Here is a 14,949-nt window from a genome sequence, read left to right on the forward strand (position 1 = left end):
ATAAATCAAATAAAATAGAAAAGAGAGAGAGTTCCTGAGACCAGTCAAACCTGAAAAGCTTGGAACGGCGAGGAAAGCACCTTCCAGCACCCACTGCCAGGCAGTAAGAGACCGCCCAACTAGGAAAGGCCAGATCCCATGACTTCCATGGCGTACTGGGACAGGTAACTGGAACTGGAGCATTAACGCTTTAACTCCCAGTGCACTGCATGGTGTTATGATGTGAAAACCAAAGATCACAAAACCATGACACTTACTTAGCTAATTACATATGGTGGGCATTGCATAATTTAAAAACTGTAAGGCATCTGAGGTGATGGACAGCATGCGAGTTGCCAAGGGGCTGATCCTGTTAAGCTCTAAGCACTGTCTGGGAAGGGTTAGATGCCTTCAGCACCCACCAAAGCCTGCTCAGCTTTGCTGGAGTCAGGTGAAGTTCGGACAAGGGAAGCACTGTGAGAGCTCTAGGCTCAACTTAGATGAGAGTTAAAGGAGCTTAATTTTGAGAGTGAGAACACAGGCTCATGTGCTTGTTGGCTAAAGGAGAGATTGGAACTTACTTATTTTAATCTCCCCGATTTCCGCAAAGCTCCTCTGAATAAACCTTCATGCTGTCCAAAGGAAGGCTGCAATGGACCGACAGTGACCTCCATGTCCGTGAACCACCCTTGTGTCAGCTGCCAGTATTTTAGCTTTGATTTGTTTCCACATCTTTTATATCTGTCTATTTATATGTATGTCACCACTTAAGAACTGCACTTCACAAACTACATTGATACTGATGCAGAACTGTCAATAATGATTTTAAAATGGCTGGCCTAGAAATTATGGTGAGAATGTTAGCAGAGCCCAGGTCTGTTCAGCCTGGGGAAAAGAACACTGAGAGGGGATCTGATAAATGTTCATAAATATCTAAAGGGGGGTGGAAGGCAAATGAATGAGGCCAGGCTCTTCTTGGTGGTACGTAGTGATAGGACAAGGAGTAATGGTCTAAAACTTGAACATAGGAAGTTCCATATTGACATGTGGAAGAACTTCTTTATGGTGAGGGGGATGGAGCACTGGAACAGGTTGCCCAGAGTGGTGGCAGAGTCTCCTATGGAGATATTCAAGACCCATCTGGATGCCTACCTGTGTGACCTATTGTAGGGAACTACTTCAGCAGCGGGTTGGACTTGATGATCTCTTGAGGTCTCTTCCCACCCCTGCGATTTTGGGATTCTGTGTATGGTAATTTTTTATTTTCTTCAATATTCTCTAGAAGGCTTTAATTTTTTAGAAAAACAAAACAAAACAGCAACACAACAGCATATACTCATGGGAAATAATCTTTGGGCAAATAATATTGACATTTCTATTCCTCTTTACTGTCCATGTGCTTCACTACTTATTGACTGCTATGCCACATACAGACTGCACGACAGATTTGCACCTTAATTAGCACAGGATTCCTCCTTAAGGGTGATGCCTATCTGCAACCCAACACACTTAGGTTTGAAATATTATTTACAGGTTTTGGGATTGGGCACAAACTGTGGATCCGTAATGGGAGAAACACTGCACATCACTGGTCTGTACTGTACCATCACTGCAGCACAGCTGTGAGCAGTGGTGGTTGGGCACTCTTTGCTTGTGCCCTTGCTGGTGCACCTGGGCTGATCCCTTGCCTCTTTACATCACTGCACCCTCTCAGTGTGGTGAGCTGAGCCTCCGAGGCTAAATCAGGATAGTGGGCTCGTGCTCTTCATCCTGGCATCGGGGAGATGACTCGGTTGGTGGAGGTGTCAGCCTACAGCATGCTCAAAGGGACTGTGATGATAAGGCGTCAACTTCTGCTAGCCCAGTTTCACTCCTCTGTTCTTCGCTATGCCATATGATTTGTCAGCATGCACACAGAGTGCAGATCCCTCTACCACTTGTGGCTGCTGTGAATTGGGCTACGTGCAAAGCCAAGGTGTTAATGTGTTCTTCTGGGTGGTGTTGTGGGGGTGGATGCATCGTGGTTGACAGGAGAAATGTTATTTTTAGCTGGAGGAGCACATTTTGCATGTACTCACATGTGTCTTGTCAGTCAGAAACCTCATGCCTATTACTTTGCCTTGAAGATTCCCATGTCCAAATGCATCTCTTCACAAAGTCTCTAACTTCATAGATTTATTAAAAATCAGGGAAGAGCACTCCAGCATTACCATGCCTCTCCCACTCTTGGTAGGCAGTAACACCTGTACATTACCATTGCAGTGGTGCTGCTTCGGGTCCCAGCTTTTAATCAAATCAGAGCACAGTGATGTGTAAATCCCCAGAGAACTCAGGAAATCACAGCACTACGGCGTATGGGCAAAGAAAAAAGTGTGGACAATTCTGCAGTCTCTGCAAAACCTTGTCACCTAGAAGGTAAGCCCATGTCCCTGGGCAGCACCACAAACACAGGAATATAAACCCTTTGTTGTCTAATAGCCAAAATGTGAATTCATGCAGGATAAGGATGGTATGCCAACACCTAATAGGGAGCAGGTTGTAAGCCCACCTTCCCCGTTTCCTCCTAGAATGCTCTTCTAACCGTAGTATAAAATTTTTGGCCATCTCACCTGAGCTCGTGGGTATTGGGCAGAGAGATACACTGTGCCATATTGCATGGACACACACCCATCACTGCTTAAATATTAAGGCATCTTGATCAGCCAACAGACAGAAATTGGCCCATATGCTTTGTACCTTCTTCCCTGGCTAGATGTCTAACTGTGTGCAGAAGGTTTTGAAACACAAAGAGAAACATTCTGTTAAAAACTCAATTACCATTTGTTTTTCAAGATATAGTATCCCATTATTTTTTCCAGAGAAGTGAAATTCAATAAGGTTACAACAGAATGTAGTCCAACAGTTACCGTACTTCCAGAGCATTATTTAAGCTACAGAATTTCTTAATGATTAGAAACATATGTAGGAAAAATCACATGCAAAATGAGAATGACTGGAGACAATTTTCCCCCTGAACACTTTTTTTGCAGTCGAATAACAGCTCTGTGGTTCCCCTTGCAGCTTGCAGGACCTCCAGGGGACGTAGGAGGTGTGGGATGCCTACCTGGCCGTGCTGACCAACAGGCCCAGAAAAGTCAAAGGAAGCAGGGAATATTTTGCTGCTTCTCTCCTTCTCACATCAGACCCCAAAAAAACCCATTCTTGCTGGTGAACAACCCCACTGTGTGCATGGGGTCACGTCCCACATGGCTTTGTGCACGCACAGCTGTCGCTTCACGATCCAACCCAGGTGAGTCCAAATGGATCCAGAGGCGATGGCGGCTTTGGACATTCATTTCCTTTTAGGATTTGTGTTATTGGATCTGGTGAAACCTACGGGAGATTTGTAATTGCAGAAAGTGAGGAGCTGTGAGTACTGCAGCACCCGTACCTCCTGGAGCAATCTGCGGAGCGTGTGCTTGAACCCAGTGCTAAAAGGGGGAAAAGCCAAGGTTCCACACTTTGATGTGACTTCACCAGGATAAAAAGCTCACCCATGGGAGCTCAGGGCTCAAAGATCTCAGGGAGTCAGACTCCAAGCCCCAAAATTGGGGAGCAGAGTCCCCCGTTACTGCGATGTGTGCATGGCAAATACTCAAACATCTCCAATTTTACATCTTCCCTTTTTCCTACCTAGGAGAAGATGCAAATGCTCTCCTACATACCTCTCACTTATTACCTCCTGGCTGCAGTGGAGCTTCCAGAATGGATTAAAGCTGTAAAACAGGTCTGTCACTGTGAACGGTTAAACTGAGGTGTTTTGAGCCTAAGCTGAACAATATGAGTATACCTATAAAGTGGCCTTTGGTGCAACCCAGGAAGGTTTGCAGAGGACGGCACATTTGGTTCCCTTCTGTAGCAAACCACCATTTCCCTTTTCTGCCATAGACGACAGTTGTGCCGAAGAGCTTTTCTTCACATCTCTCAGCCAGATAATTACATGCAGGTAGCAGGAAGCACATGGGGACCCCTGCCTGTGCCTCCACACCCCAAACACCTCCGCTTTTTGGTCTTCAGGACAAGATTTTGTTCTCTTTGCTGCACTGCTTTTGCCAGCTCCATGCAGTGATGCGCCCACGTGGCCACGTCGAGTCAGATTTGGGGGTGCTGGACTGTGCTCAGCATTGGGTTCCTACACCAGAGCTCCTCCTTTGGCTCTCGGTAAACCTCTGAAATTCTCTCCTTCCTAAGATGCACCTTTTCAATATTCACAGAGAAGAGTACAGTCACATATTCCTCTCAAAGCCACAAGGACTTGACTAGAGCTAAAATGTCATTTATGTACATATCACAAGCGTTTTTCTAGGCACAGATGTCTTTCTGGTGCCAATATGCTGTTTATGTACTTATCTGTCACAAGCACATGTCTACATACATATGCCCTGCTGGCAGAGGCACAGAGCATTTTGAAACTCTTATTAGACTGCTAATGAATAATACGCATACAAAGGAGAAAACAGAAGGTGGATCTATCAGGAACAGCCTCTTTCTTAACTACCTTTTAATTGTAGGAGAGGAAGAAAAGAGATGAATTTTGATATGTTGGCATCTGTGAAGGCCTGCTTAGCAGCACCGAACGCCATCGTTTTAAAAGAGGATTTTTCACAGGTTTGGGTATTTGGGGGAGAGAGGGAAGGAGGGGGAGGGGGGGGGATTTAAAAAAAAAAAAAAAAAAACACACAAAATTTTGACACTGAGAGTATTGCAAATCCTGGTGCCAATGATGTACGATAGTGTGATTGTCACCATGGAATGCTGAAAAGCCCGAGCAGCTGTTTGGCATATTGACAGTGCGAATTCGGAGCGTTTTAAATGCAAATGACAGTATTCAATTGATCGCACGAAAACAATGGGTCATAGCCTTACCTTTCCTTGGCTGCGCTCTGAATAATCAGTCTGCAAATCCGTGCACAATGGGGATATTGTACGCGTTCTGGGGATTTTGTTCCCTGCGTGCACGGGGGTCGGTGCAATGCCTCTTTTTGGGCAGAGCTGAAAAGAGGTTCTGCTGCACGGTCCCGAGCATGGGGTGAGGTGGTGAAAGGGGCATAATTTGCCCCAAATCCACCACGTCCTAAGTGTCAGCCTGTTTTTCTTCACTTCTATCCTTTCCTGCTTGCCCTTTAATCATTCCCAAGGGTGGCTGGCTTTCTGCCTGACTTGTCTCCATTATACCCTGCTGCAATCAATATGGCAAGCAGAAATCAGCGGGAGAAGGCATATTCTGCTCTCAGTGAGAGCCAGTGGGAGGGAATGAGATCAGGCCAGCCAGCTGCAACCCCGGCCCAGCAGGCAAACTGAAATTCAGCCCACAAAGCTGCCGCCAGGCACCTCAGTCTTGCTTCTTCCACTGTGTCCCCTGCCCGCGGCCAGCAGCAGGTAAAGGCCTTCCATCTCCCAGCCCAGTGCAGTAGGGAGGGTAAGCATGAAAACCCGGCCCCTTTCACTGAAAGCAGTCTATGCAGTGGTGGAAAGAAAGAGGTGAGGGGCCCTCCCGATGGGAATGGGAACCCAAAGTGTCACTATGGGCAGGGCTGGGATGGGCAGAGCACCTGATGACTGGTTTGGGTCTCCACATAGTAAAAGGAAGGCAACTGCTGTCACTGCTGAGTATCTCCATCCAGAGATTTTCTAGATCCGCTTTTCTTTAGAAATAAAGGTAAAAGATGTGCAGGAGTACCTTGGGGTGAAGACACCACCCACACTGTGCCACCAGCCCATGGAGGTATGGGTTCACAATCAGCATACATGTGACATCTACTCTGAAGAATTTTAATTAATTTGGTGAGTTTCTTCCCTTCCCTTATTTTGTCAGCCTGAGAGAGCCTTCTCAGAACCACAAAGCTGTGCTCTACTGTCTCCCTTTATGCCTTCACCCACCCTCTGCAGTTTTAGTCATGAGCTTTGGGGGGTCAAAGCTTTTGGATCTCCTTGGAGTATCACTGGAGTTGGAAGGGACCTCTAAATGCCATCTGGTCCAACACCTCTGCAATGAACAGGGACACCAACCATTCCATCAGGTGCTCACAGCCCATTCAGCCTGATGTTCTGATGGCTGATCTTTAAAACTCTGAATGGCAGTCTACAGAGTGGTCTCCAGAAACCACTTCCCCTCTAACTCGCCAGTTAGAAAATGTTCCATTTTACATGGGGATGTTCATGGAGAGCTGGGGGGTGGGTGGTATCATCAGCTCAGAGGCACCACAATTGTTTTCAGGCTTTCCTAATCTTGGGACATACATGCTGCACAGATATGAAAATCAGCTGGATTCTGTAAAAGGTTAAATCACACCAATTTCAGTGTTCAGCCTTTCCATCTCTGAAGGAGGGCAACGAGTAAAACACAACGTCATTATGATGTTTGCATTTCTAAGATAAATCTGTTTACCTGTAAAACAGACACATTAAAAAGCAATCAGCCAATAGAAATAATTAGTTACAACGCAGGCACATCATTTGCTTAGCCTCTGGAACAGGGCAGTTTCTTGCTTAGCTTGAACTCGTTGCTGATGGATGCTCGATGAAAGGTCTTGGAGACTCTGTGCTCAGCTAAAAGCTGGGGAGAAAAAAAAAATGATTACTTCAGAGAGATGTTGCTCAAGGCAGCTCTGCAAGAAATTTATCACCAACAGCATTGGCACTGCACATCAGCAGCAGCGTATGGAAGCTGAGCTGCAGAAAGTAACAAAGTGAAGGAGGGGAATGCCTCATACCATGAGCATGGGGGAATGCATCATTACCCAAAGGGATAATGTTCTTTTTTAGAAAGCTTTTCTTTGGTTAAAGGCAATGCTCATGGGGGAGATTTATTTGTGATCAGAAAGCCTTTGTTTTCTGCGAACAAAGAGAACTAAAACAACGCATATTGCTAATGGATAACCTTTTTATCAAACTATTTAAAGTTTATTATTATATGAGCTTGCTATCAAACAGGCAGGACTGGCCTCTGGTACCCAAGGGCTCAAAAACCAAGCAGTTGTCCTTGGAAGGAAATGTGCAGCTTATTTCTGCTTAGCTCCAAGAGGACATGGTAAGAGCAAGAGTAGGGGCTGCTGTGAAGGCTGCTGCCTCCATCATACACGTCTGAGAAGGATGCTCTTCAATATAAACCTTTAGAAGAAGTAGATGGCTGCATTGGGGCAGGAAGGCCAGTGCTTGGTCTGAGTCCTTCTGAGGGAAGTCTTCCTGAAGGTGAGCAGGAATTGCAGTCTCCTTTGCACCAAAGACTTTTTTTCTGAGACCTTTTATCTGAAAGGTGGAGTCCAAAAGTCTGCAAGGTCTCGTGGGCACAGAAGGAAGCACTCAGCTTCTTCTTGAATAGGAAAAAAACTCGCACTGTTTACACGTAGCTCTCCTGCTTTGCACATCTGGAGCAAAAGAGAAGTCTGCGTTTAGCTAAACAGAGGGTTTGACCTCGTTCTTTCTGGAGGAGGAGGATAACAATAAAAGCACTCCGCAGTTATTGCTTATGATAACAGGATCAGTAGAATTTTTCCAATCTTCCTCCTGCTGGCAAACGGTAGAAGGCAGAAGTCTTGTGGAGACAGAAGGAATAAAAGCAAAATTTCTTGCAGAAGACTGGAAAAGTTTCCCAAAGCATTTTTCTTTAAACTTAACCGCATGATTTACAAGCTTATTATTAGTTCCCCCCCCCCCCAACCCCCCTTCTTTACATAAAAAGAGAAATTTAAAAAGTGTAGATTAGCACATTTTTGGATATCCTCCAAGCTCTCCATTCCCCTGCAGAAAGGGTTATTTTGACAAATCAAAGATCCCTTTTTGGGTGGCCTGGGGAGACGCAAATCTGTGCTCTGTGCGGCAGAAATGACAGCTCCTCGAGGAGAGCTTCCCTGCGTCTCTCAGACACTTACAGAGAGACAAATGCAGTGCACCTTCTGATCGAGCTGTAATAAAACACTGCCTGGACGTTCCTGAGAACTCCTCCCAGTTAAGGGCTCTGTCTCTGCAAACACCCAAGGTCAGGCTGGACGGGGCTCTGAGCACCCGATGGAGCCATAAGTTTCCCTATTCACTGCAGGGGAGTTGGACCAGATGGCTTTTAAGGGTCCCTCCCAACTCGAATAATTATTTGATTCTATAAACATGGGCTGGGAACTGCTTTGGGTACCACCCAGAAGCTAGCACAGTTTTTTCAGTAATGGAGCTCTTGGGAAGAATTGTGAGACCATCTTCAGTGGCGACCAACAATGAGAAGAATTTGTTTGGTAGCAATTTATTCTTCACTTTGTATTTATCTGCTGCTTATCTCATGGTCCTAGTGTTTCTGCATTGCTTGATAACTCTCAAAAATGAGCAACACCTGGGGCATGTAGGACAAGTACATTTGCAGAAATGCTGGTGACTGAAAGGCATCACTGTGAAGAGCAGCCATTGCAGCAGGGTGCGTGCTGCCGTGCTTCTGCTAGCAAAGTGTCCTATTTTGCAAAAAAACTTAGGTGCATACATTGACTCACCATTCCAGCACAACTGGAAGTGTCCTGGTGTCTCCCATGCCTATGGCACCAAGGTAGACCTCCTAATGCCATCCATGGGGCACCCCGGGTTTCTCAGCAGGCTTTGGCCAAAGGGCCACCAGTGATCGCCATATATCCAACAATAAATCCTCATGGCCTCAAGGCATATGTTCACATCAGGGGATTAAAACGTGTATGGGAAGGCTAAATAGGTCAGTGGCAAAAGCACACAGAGGGGCTCAGAGAGGCAGTGTAAGAACAAGTCAAACCACAGTGAAAGAAACAATTGTCCTGGAATGGAAATATATATATATATATTCACTTAAAGGAAATCTTCGTAAACAGGTTGAACAAGACTATGAGGCTGGAGGAACAGATGGGAAAATGGAACAAACAGATGGAAAAATTCTATTTCTGAAAAAAAAATTCTATTTGTAAAGCTATAGCTACTTTCAATGAATGCTTCAATGCTAGAGAGCTGAGGCATCAGAATATTTGTAACAAGGCCACAAATTCATGCATCTGAGATCAGTAGAATGGCAGGTGTTTTAGATAGGTGAGTAAGGTGCTTCTCCAACAGCCACGTTCATTATTTTTCCATACTTAATGCCTCTATCCACATGGATGGTTCACTGTACTTACAGGATACTACTCACTTCAAGACTAAAAAATAACTTACAGCATTTCATTAACTATTACTGGGTAGAAAAGGATGAAGATCACCCTGCTTTTTGCCACCTCACTGGAGGAGAAGAACGGAGCTGAGCTCACCGACGCCAGCAGAAAAGTCCTGCAGAGAAGGGCAGGAGTGGGTCCTACAGTGTGACTCCACCAACTTCATGGGGAGCGATTGCACTTCTAATAATGTCTGTCCTTGGGCAGTCGTCCTTGAAGTTACAGTGGGGAACAGCATGAGAAAAAAAAGGGAGATGTCTGAGAGATGGGCAGCTTGAGCTGGGAAAGCAGCGTTAATGGGTGGGGGGCTTTAATCCCTCTGATTGCAGCTTCGCAGCTGCAAGAGAGGAGAGAAGTGCTCCACTCCTCGCTTCGGGTCCTTTAAGTCAGCGCTGGGCTTTTAAGGACTCTGTCCCATATCTGGGTCTTAGCAGCTTTGCCCACATGTTTTGCTGCCGGTGTCTCTGGGACTCATAAAAGCGTCTTTAGTGCTGAAGTAAGTTCCCCTGTGAGGAGGGGCTGTCAAAGACGGGCACTAATGTCATTAGCAGGTTACAAGGGGGAAACAAGAGAGAATTTGCTGCAGATCCTCATTTCCATAATCTTGCCTCGCCATCCTGGTTGTCAGCTCTTAACCTCAAATCCTTCACCTCCAAATCTGTGGCAACGTTGACCTCGGGGATTTGCTTTCAAAGTGATTTCTGGTTTTAGGGAAACTAATCGAGGCTCCCTGTGACAGAAGACAAACTTGGTCTTTGCACCCAAATGTGAAAGACGGGCCCAGAGTGCAAGCGAAATCTTGCAATCATTTTTTCAAGCCATCTGCCCATCTGCAGTCCCATAACAATATCCGTTCAGTGCTGGCTTCCCTCTCTCTCTCACAGGAATAAAGAAATTACCATAAACAAAGCAGATCAAGGGCCTGTTTAAGCCAAATGCAGCCCAGACACATTGCTTCAGAAGGGGAAAAAAAGAGCTGCAGGGGAAGTTTCTTCCTACCTGCCAGTGACTCCAGCGATGCCAGACATTGTGATTTGGACTGGGTGTGTGCATGGGCACTTGGTTTCCAGGGTATTTCTGTGGCAAAGGAAAGTGAGTGCCACAAAAGCCAAGAAAAAGTAAAAGGAAAAGAGAAAGAAAAAAGAAAGAGAGAGAGAAAAAGGAAGAAAAAAAGAAAGAGAAAGAAAAAAGAAAAGAAGAGGGAAAAAAAAGAAAGAAGGAAATAAAAAAGGAAAAAAATAAGAGGAAAAGAAAAAAAAAGAAAAGAAAAAAAAGAATAAAAGCAACTGAACAGCTTTCCAGCAGTGCAGAGGAGAGAGAAAGAGGATGAATACAAGAAAACAGGAAAATTAGGATGGACATGAACAGCCTTTTGGTCTCATAACACTTTGCATTGCAAACGGCAATCTAACCAGTGCCTGAATGATTCTGTTTATTTCGGTGTGTAAACCTATTGCGGAAAAATGCATCATTTCCAAGATTGTGCTCTGAGTTAGAGAGTCTGCAGCAAACTGGCAGGGCAGCTTGGCACGAGGATTTCCTGGAGGTAGGGAGGAGCTGGACCAGTCCCTACATGATACGGAGAAAAGGAGGCTCAATAATTCAGTGCCTAGGTTGGAAAACATTGCCAGAAGTCACAAAGCTAAATGCTTGAGCACCCCTTCAATTGATCAGATAGCAAGTTTTGGGAGAGAAAGAGAGAAGGAGGCACGTCTGTGCAGGGAGCAGCTTGTGCAGTGGTGGCTGCTGGGGCTGTGTGTGAAGCTTCCCAGGTGCCAAGAGGGGGGACGGAGATCTGCGGGAGCCTCAGCCTCATTATTTTTATGTTCAGCTGCCTAATTACTACGTGTCAGCTGTCTGTTGGAAGGAACGATGTACCGCGGCCTCTCGTTTGGGAATTTGTAGTGACTAATGGGCCTGGAGGGAATGACTAACGAGGAAATGTTAGAATTAGTAAATATGCATCACAGTGAGATGGGTAAATGGGGGAACGTGACAAACGAGCTCGAGTACGTGAAGGATGCAAGTGCAAAGGGCCAGCCTCCATGAAGCCCTGGGCCCCACTCAGAGGGAGGGCAGGGTGGGTGTAGCAGAGGTGCAATACCTGAGAACATCATGGGCTGGTAACAGAGACAGAAACATCCTCCAAAACCTTTCAGCCAGCGCTGAGCAGAACTGGGGGAACAAATGCACTCCAGCACCGCAACAGGACCACAGCCCTGCATCCCTGCAGGACCACAGTTGCTTCATTTGAAGCACAGCATCAACGGTGATCCTGCATCGGCCTCAGCTCTGTCATACATCAGGACCTCATATGTGTGCAGGTACTGCCAGACCTAAATTACTGTGATGGTTTCATTCATCCATTTCACATGCAGAAATTGCTTTCTGTTTGGCTGTTTCAAAAGAATCCTCCTAATTACCAGCTTTGCTGTGCAATGGTTCAACACCTGTGCTAAGGAACACCTGCAGGTTTGGTCTTACAGGCAAGAACAACGGGAGACAGCATCACAGGAGGGACTGGATTTGGGGCTAGTCTCTGCTATTTTGCAAGAAATACGTATAATTCTCAAGAATTACAGCTGACAGGTGTTTCTGAATGGCTGGTAGTGAGAAACTTGAAGAAAACTTACTGAAACTGGTAGAATTTTCCAGAGTCCAAAACTCATTAAAACCAGTAAAATCATCCAAAGGTACGGGAAATAAGGAAGAAAAATAGCCCTCTTCTGTTTTTGGTTTAAAATCTCATTGAGATCATCTGGCAGTCACTGGTCTGCTGCATCTGTCCATTGCCAGCATCAGCTGTGAGGCATTCTCTGAGCAGCCTGCTGCGATCCTTTGTGTCAGTGTCGCTGCCTTCATAAGGATAAACTACAGATTCAGATATTCTTGAGCAGAGGGTCAGAGAAATTGGAATCACATCTGCCACAGAATGCTGAAATGTGGTCTCATTTGCACTTGTCCAATCGAGCCCCCCACTGCACCCAGCTTTCCCATTTTATTTAAATCACAGCAACATTATTCAAATCTCACCCAATTGAAAGATGCAGCTGCTTCTATTTTTGGTGCTCCCCTGTTAGAGAATAGGAAACGAGCAACAATCCTGCCCTGGGTTTGGTGATCAGCAACATTGTGTCTTCAAGATGGTTTTCATTCATTGGAAACTGATGGCAGGGGAGCAATAGTTCAGGTGCCTCTGTCCTTTAAACACCACGGAACAGCTGTGATGCATGTTTGCTCTATGACAGATGTTTCAGAAAGCTGGGGCAAATTTTCAGGGGGCTCAGATCTGGATCACAGATAAGCCTAAAGTTATGGAATGGATCATTTTCCTTTTCCAGCATGCCTGAATGCAAAAAGAAAAATATATTTAAAGAGAAAAAACACACAAATCAATCAGCTGAGTTATTTGACGAGATACTAAATAGCCTAAATAACTCTTGAGTTTGTTTGTGTGATGTCTGCATCCTGTAAGGATGCTGTGACATATAGTCTTCATTGTTATCATTCTGCCTGTGTATTAGCACACCTCTGTTGGCTCTGGGTTCAACTGGAGGACTACAAAGCCAGGTGAAAGATAGAGATGGTTTTAAAGAGCACCAAATGCACAAACACAGGGATCAACAAGTGGTCCATGTCACAGCAAGACCCCAGGTAGATGGAATTTTATCTCTGAAGCATCATGGATCATAGAATCATAGAAAAGGCACAGAATCATGGAAGAGACCTCTAAGACCACCAAGCCCAACTGTAACACATCCCCACTGCCCACACATCCCTCAGTGCCACATCCCTATGGCTTTTGAGTACCTCCATAGACAGCAACTCCACCAGCTCCTTGGACAGTCCATTCCAGTGCCTGATCACTCTTTCTGTGCACATCCCAGCACACAACGTGGCATCTGGAGCTGAAGTTACACGTCCATATCATGCAACCCAACCACCACGGAGCTGGGAGGACAACCTGTATCTCTTGACTTTCAGAACTGACCGTTTTACCAACGGGCACCAACTGATTGACACTTGACTGAAACAACAAGAAATAAAACATTTATTTCTACAATACGTCTGCCCTAATTACAATTGATTCCCTACTAAAATATTTCAATTTTACCATAGCGGCTTTATTTCGAGGCTGTTCAAACAGAGAAAAAGGACTTCTGTTTTTCCACAGCAAAATTGGATGTTTTTGAATGTAGGGTTGTGTTTTTTTTTTTTTTTTTTTTTCAGTTGGAAATTGACAGGATGGAAAATCCACAGCTATCTCTACTTATAACACATCATGGTTAGGTGTGTGCGCATAGCACTTAACACAGCATAAAACATAACATAGCACATAACACATCCAGGTGGGTGTGCATATGGCATGGGTGCAAAAAGTAAGTTTTAGAGACAAAGTTTGAGGACACAAACTATTGGAAAGGAGGGTTAAATAACATTCAGATCAGATGGTAGGAAGAAAGTTGTGTTTTCTCGCTCTTGGGGAAAGTTGAGATACAACCACTGTTTGACACTGAAAACATCTGGAAGTCCTTCACTTATTATCAAGCACTCAGAGACCCGGTGCAAGTAATAATGCCACTTCTTCAACATTTTTGGGGAGCATGAAGATTTCAATAACAGCAGCAGCAGCGTTCCCCAGATGCTGCACTGTTTACGTCTGAGGCAAATTATTGACTGATTTTCATTTTGATGCGTGTCATTGAGGCATTCTTCCACCCTTTTATTCAGTAAAATCTTCTAATATTTCGAGTTACTCACGTTTTTTTGGGAGGGATCTGTTTCTAGATGCCAACATCTCCTGCTGGAACGTCTGTTCCTGGCCTGGCTTTGCAGCATGCTGGCAGCAGAATGGCCTTTCAATAGCAAGGTGCCTCAGGCAGGGCCAGAATGAGGTGATGACTTCTGTTCCAGAATGGACCTAAATACAACCTGAGCCTAGGGAAGGAATTCTTTTTTAACAGATCACCTATGAAAGAAATAGTATTTACTAAACACTCTGGCAACGTCATAGTTAATGCAGACATTGCTGGTGGGGAATTGCCTGGAGTGGGTCAGCCATTGGCCCATATGTACCTCCTCACACCACACCTGGGTGTGAACTCCAGCAGCCCAGCTGCTGTTTCCAGTGCAATCAAAGCCGATGCAGCAGTTGACTTCTAAGATCTCTGATGGGGAGATCTCAGCTGTGGTTACCAGCTGGGCCCTGCAAGTGTCATTTTCCAAAAAAAACCATCTGCTGCACTGAAGCTCCAGTAGCCAAGAATCTGCTACTTACTACCACAGAACTGCTCCAGATTTTCACAGGGGTAACCACTAGAATTTACATTTTGGGAGGGACAGAGAAGGTGGATTTTAGAAACTGTTACTTTCAGTGTTGAAAGGAAATTTTCATTTTCCTGCACTGGTTCAACACTGCCTTTTTCTCTCCTGCTCTCTCATTGTGCTGTTTCATTTTCAAATAGATGCCCTTACCTTCCCAGAACTGTTGACCATCTCATAGCTTTTCTCTTTTTCAGCATTTTGTTTTGTGTCTCTGACAGGTGTGTTTCCCTGCAGCCTGGCTTTCTTTTTTTCTCAGATTCAGGCTTTAAGGCAGAGACAAACCAGCTGAGATTCACATCTCCCTGGGTGCTGTATGTCTCCAGGGTTGATGTCTACACTAGAGCTACTGGTCTGGATTCCCTTTGGCATCATTGGAGAGAACTAAGTGGCCAAAGCATGATTTATCTGACCTACCTGAGGCATCTGGACTTAGTGGGATGCAGTTACTGCATTGCAA

The 14,949-nt window shown here is 45.2% G+C and overlaps 1 long non-coding RNA gene across 1 annotated transcript; it reads right to left on the bottom strand.

Moving 5' to 3' along the window:
* Positions 1 to 12,281: 12,281 nt before the first annotated feature.
* On the bottom strand, positions 12,282 to 14,084 carry LOC149916908 (uncharacterized). Its single transcript, XR_016468984.1, has 3 exons — positions 13,929 to 14,084; positions 12,978 to 13,194; positions 12,282 to 12,513 (listed from the first exon to the last, which is right to left on the bottom strand). It is a non-coding gene; the product is annotated as an uncharacterized LOC149916908 (long non-coding RNA).
* Positions 14,085 to 14,949: the final 865 nt, after the last annotated feature.

This window comes from Phasianus colchicus, chromosome 9, assembly GCF_987193195.1.
Source record: "Phasianus colchicus chromosome 9, bPhaCol1.hap1.1, whole genome shotgun sequence".
Lineage (NCBI taxonomy): Eukaryota > Metazoa > Chordata > Aves > Galliformes > Phasianidae > Phasianus > Phasianus colchicus.